A 5,912-nucleotide genomic window follows, 5' to 3' on the forward strand; every position below is an offset into this window, starting at 1 on the left:
GTGCGATAAGGCAGAAAATTGGGCTTGTAACATTGCTACTGGATCAAGATTCATTATACCTTTAGCCGATGATGTACCTGAGGATGATGGTTTCGCCGTTGGTATATGTCCACGCTCTACGGGCCACATACTGCTGTTGATTGCCATTTCCTCCAAAAGTTCTCTTGCTTGGGCGGACGTCTTCTTCATAAATAAACCTCCAGACATAGCATCTAATGAACATCTAGTTGTAGGATTTAATCCATTATAGAATGTCTGCATTAAAAGTGCATCTGGCAGTTGGTGGTGTGGGCATAAACGTTGAAGTTCTTTAAAACGTTCCCAAGCTTCATAAAGAGTTTCATTATCATTTTGTGTAAAAGATGTCAATTCTTTGATGACTCTTGCGGTTTTTGCTAAAGGAAAATATTTTGATAAAAACGCTTGGGCTAATTGGTCCCAAGTTTCAAATGTTGCAGCAGGCATAGAAGTTAACCAAATTTTTGCCTTATCCTTCAAAGTGAAAGGAAAGAGGCGAAGTTTGATTGCTTCGGCTGTTACATCAGTAATTTTCAAAGTATCACAAATTTCTAAGAAATTTGTCAAATGTGCATTAGGGTTTTCGTTAGGTAGTCCATAAAACGTTACGTTGTTTTGCAACATATTAAGCAAAGCAGGCTTAATTTCAAATTGATTTGCGTTTATACGGGATCTAACTACACTATTAGTTACACCGGCCATTCCTGGCCTAGCATAATCCATAAGTGTCGGTGGATCGGCCATATTTTCTGGCTGGATTTTTTTGGTTTTTATGGGTGTTTTGTCTTTGTTTTTGTTGTTTTTCTTGTTTTTCTTAAGTGTTCTTTCAATTTCTGGATCAAAAGGGTCTGGTGGCGTGCCCGAATTTCGCGAACTGCGCATGAACTTGAAATGGTTACACGAGCCAAACTACCTTCAAAACAAAATTGAAAACAAATATGTTATATAAACTGATAAATAAATAAAATATAAAAATTGTATAAAAATAATGTGTAAACCTAGATTCGAAAATAAAATACGAAAAATAAAAATTTTGTCAAAAATTTTGGCGTATCCCCGGCAACGGCGCCAAAAACTTGTTGAGCGATTTCCGCAAGTGCACGGTTTCGCTTGTAGTAATAAAAATATCGATCCCACAGGGATACGTTTTTTAACGAAAAACTTATTTTTGAATTTATTAATTTCGAACTTGTTAGATTTATTATTAATTGTAAATGAAAAGTGAAATTTGTCTAATTGAATTTAGGAAAAATAATTGTTTAATTGAGTTTATGAACTTTGAATACTTGAAAAATGCTGGAATAAGATTTTATATTTAGAATAAATCGATTGTTAGAAAGATCTTCTGATTTAAGGATGAATTTTACAAAACATGAACATTTAGAACTTTTTAGAAAAACAATGAATGTATTCATTTGCATTAAGCAAAGAAAACAACTTAAACTTTGTATCAATTATGATGTTGAAATAAATGACGGAACCTCTAATTAATTGGCTTTGAACGCGACAAAACCCTTTCGGGATAGTTGCCCTTACTCAAATTAAAACTCTTTCGAGATGATAATTTGCCTAAGTGTTCAACAAAGTTTCCTTGTAATGATTTTGAATTCAACCGCGTATTAATGAAAACACCAGCCTCACTTATATTGGATTGGTTACCATAAGTGCTGCATAACGATTTGTCGAATAGAACAGACTTTATTAGATGAAATATAAATTGATACAAGTTTACAGAGAACATGGAGCATCGAGTTCTTCGAGGGCGTGCAAGTGAACGGCTTGATCGGTTCCTTTCCTTGGGTTTCCTTAGAGGTTGTCAGGCTCAGGGGCGAACACTCTACTCAATCTTCTCGCTGTAACTTCGTAATAGGGATTCGGTCGGCCACTACCATGATGCAAACTAAAACTGGAACAATGTCTAAATGCTACTGAGTTGTAATTAAACTATAAACAATATGTGTACCTCATCTTGTTTTGTACATAATCTAATTTCTAACTCTCGAAATGTTTTTACTTAGAACTTAGACATAAGTTCTACGCTCTGATTCTATATCTATATTATAACATTTCATTGCATTTTTTTCTCAACATCAACTCTTTATTTATATATGTTGAAGGATTTTGTTTGAAGTGATGTATCCGTTGGTTAAGAGTTGTGTCCGTTGTGAAAGGACGTCTTTATCCACTTGAATGAACGCGTTTCTTGGATTTCAGCATGTGTTAAATGCATTTGGCAAAATTTCTGCACTTACCGAGGATAGGAATCATCGGCCGTGAATGACGTAGCATTAAGTTGATCGTTGGACGAAGGGGAGAAATGGCTAAACCACGCGTGTCGCGGCCGCGGGTTGGGGATTCACTGTCGCGGCACGGTGAGTTTTCTCACTTCTTTGCTTTCGTTCGTGTCCTCGACTTGGGTTTTCGATTTACGTCGTCTTTGACTCCTTTTGTAGGGTTTTTCTTCTGTTTTTGATCCTTTTTCGTTCCTATTTGGATTTTACCAAATATTTTGGTACCTTGCAAGAAAGAAAGATATTCGAGAGTAAAAGTAATCTAAACAGATATAAACAACATAAATTTGTAATAAAAATGATGTAAATATTAATGATATTTTAGGTATATTTTGGGCTTAACAGGTATGTTGACAGCGCATGCTCAAGGCATATGACTGGTGGTGAAACTCAATTCATCACACTTGAACGTAAAAGAGGTGGTACTATAAGTTTTGGAGATAACAAGAAAGGAAGAATAGTAGGCTCTGGATCCATCGAAACCAACCCTACTATTGATGAAGTCTCCCTAGTAAGAGGTCTGAAGTTCAACCTAATGAGCGTGACTTAGCTTTGTGTCAAACACAAAAAGGTTACCTTCGATGCCTCTGGATGTCAAATCATAGACAGTAAGACAAGCTCTATAATCCTTACTGCTCCTAGGATAGACAATGTTCTTATGCTTAATTTAGAAAATAAGTTTTCAAAAGAAATCTGTCTTGTCTCAAAGGAAGAAAATTCATGGCTATGGCATAGAAGACTTGGTCATGTGAGCATGGACCTTCTGGCCAAATTAGCAAGAAAACAATTAGTTGAAGGACTGCCAACTCTGAAATTTGAAAAAAAAAGTTCAATTGTGCAATGCTTGTCAAGCTGTGTCAACCAAACGTCATCTGGAACTACTACACTTAGTTCTTTTTGGGCACGTATAACCTCTGAGCTTGGGCAGAAGAAGATTTACACTTGTTGTAGTGGATGACTTTTCTCGATATACATAGGTCATCTTGCTCAGTAGCAAGGATGAAACTTTCGAGATGTTCTCAACCCTCTATAAAAGAATTAAGAATGAAAAGGACTTAAAAATCGCTCATATCAGAAGTGATAACAGTGGAGAATTCAAAAACCAAATGTTTGATGAATTTTGTGATACTAGAGGCATTGGCCATAACTTCTCTGCTCCTATAACTCCTTAACAAAATGGGATAGTTGAAAGGAATAATAGAATGTCAATTGAAATGGCTAGGACAATGCTGAGCGAAAATAAACTTCCGAATTATTTTTGGGGAGAAGCTATTAACACAACGTGTTACATTCTTAATAGGGCTTTAGTTAGACCTATACTGAAGAAAACTCCCTATGAACTATGGAAAGGGAAAAAGCCTAAGATAGGATACTTTAGAGCTTTTGGTTGCAAATGCTTTATTTTAAATACTAGGGGCAATCTTGCAAAGTTTGATTCAAATGATGATGAAGCCATTTTTCTTGGATACTCAACAAACAACAAAAGCTATAGAATTTTCAATAAGAGAACTCATGTACTTGAGGAATCAATACATGTGGAATTCGATGAGACTGACCCTGCAGGTAAGCTCAGCAACAACAAGGATGATGAAGATCTAGCCTCAGTACCTACTAAGAAACTCAAACTGCTGAGCCTCTTTCCACTGGAATGTTAGAAGGTAAAATTGACTCTGAGATTATTTTTACTGGCAAAATTACTCCTGTAGAGATTGTTGAAACACCCACAACAGAAGACAATCCTCTCCCTAGAGAAGTAAGAGTTCCCAGAGGTCACTCTATGGAGAATATCTTAAATACTGTCCAGAACGGGGTGAGAACCAAAAGCCAGCTAAGGCTTCTGAATAATATGGCCTTCTTATTAAGTATAGAACTAAAGAACTTCCTAGAAGCTAAATGAGATGAATACTGGATGATTTCTATGCAAGAAGAGTTAGATCAGTTTAGAAGAAATGATGTATGGGACTTAGTCCCTCTTCCAAAGAATAAGGAAACCGTCAGAACCAGATGGGTCTTCTAAAACAAGTTAGATGAAAAAGGAAACGTGATAAGGAACAAAGCCATACTAGTTGCACACGGATATAGTCAGCAGGAAGGTATTGACTATGGAGAAACTTTTGCTCCATTAGCAATGTTAGAAGCTATTCGTATCTTATGTGCTTATGCAAGTTACATGAACTTTTAAGTTATTTCAAATGGATGTTAAAAGTGCATTCCTCATTGGGATTATAAATGAAGAGGTTTATATAATTCAACCTCCTAGTTTTAAAGACCCTAAGCTTCCGAACCACGTATGTAACGCCCACAAAATAATTAACTCTAACGTCTGCAAAATAATTTATACGGGCATTTATTATTGGTATGCATATAAATTCTTATTGTACCATCATAAAAAAAATTAATTAGGGTGGTAAAATAAATTTGTACCTCTAGTTTAGACTAATATAAATAAATAATAAGTAATTTTAAAAAGAATATTTAAATATTATATATGTTAGCATTATCTTATTTTTGTTAGCATGATCTTATTTGAAAGTAATTTCAAAAAAATGTTTAAATGTTTTATAGGTTAGCATTATCTTAATTGATATTCTTGTTAGCATTATTTTATTTGATTATTCTTGTTAGTATACTATAATTATCTAGTGGTTACAAAATAGTAATAAAATAATCTCCCATACGAAATTGAATCACTTCTCTAGTAGAATTAGTTATTATAAATAATAGTTTTATATATATATAATGATTTTGGATTATAATCAAACAGAAATCCTATTTTAACTAAACCTTATTTTATGCATATATAAAAAGGGAATCCAATTTTCTTTTGGGTGGCCGCTTGAAATTAATATGCAAAATAATTTAGTTTTGGGTTTTGAAGAAACGAAATTGTTTTCTTAATGGAAGCAAGGAGCAAGAAAAGAATAGATGGAGAATATTTGATATTTAGTTCCTAATGAAAATTATCAAGTAAGTGGTTAATTATATACGTAGCTTTTTGTTTACTTGTTTTGTATGTTTATTGTAATTGATTGATATGCTTGTAATGAATTGAGTAGTTGATCAAATATACGGTAACTCTGATTGTGTGTTTATTGTTATACTGACTAATTGATATAAATTGTGTGATTGGTTTGATCTATGTGTTTGACATGTCTATACGATACGTTAATGATGACCATGTTGGTAGGAAAATATTTAGGATGACGTTGACGATGATGGCATGAGAATGAGAAATATATATGTGGTAAATGTAAATTGGATTCTAGAAAATGTAAGAGATATGAGAATAAAAGCTTAAACTAGGATAGTATATTCAATGGTTGCAATTGAAATGAGAAAAATGAATATTTTGATCACGTGAAATATAAACACCAGGTATTTGTTACGACAGGGTGTTAAGGTACCGGGTATTTGTTACGATAGGGTACCTAGAAGACGGGATACCAGGTATTTGTTACGACAGGGTATCCCAGGATATGATTTTATTGGCCAAGCAACCATTGGATATTACTAGGCTAGAGTAAGCAGGGCCCTTTGAATAAATTAATAATAATATTAATTATTGAATTTTTTGCTTGATAACTAATAAATATTAAATGCATG

At 34.0% G+C, this 5,912-nt stretch overlaps 1 non-coding gene across 1 annotated transcript; it reads left to right on the plus strand.

Moving 5' to 3' along the window:
- Window positions 1-277: 277 nt before the first annotated feature.
- Window positions 278-384, plus strand: LOC136234344 (small nucleolar RNA R71). Its single transcript, XR_010691232.1, has one exon. It is a non-coding gene; the product is annotated as a small nucleolar RNA R71 (small nucleolar RNA).
- The last annotated feature ends 5,528 nt before the right edge of the window (window positions 385-5,912 follow it).

Source organism: Euphorbia lathyris, chromosome 6 (assembly GCF_963576675.1).
Source record: "Euphorbia lathyris chromosome 6, ddEupLath1.1, whole genome shotgun sequence".
Taxonomy (NCBI): domain Eukaryota; kingdom Viridiplantae; phylum Streptophyta; class Magnoliopsida; order Malpighiales; family Euphorbiaceae; genus Euphorbia; species Euphorbia lathyris.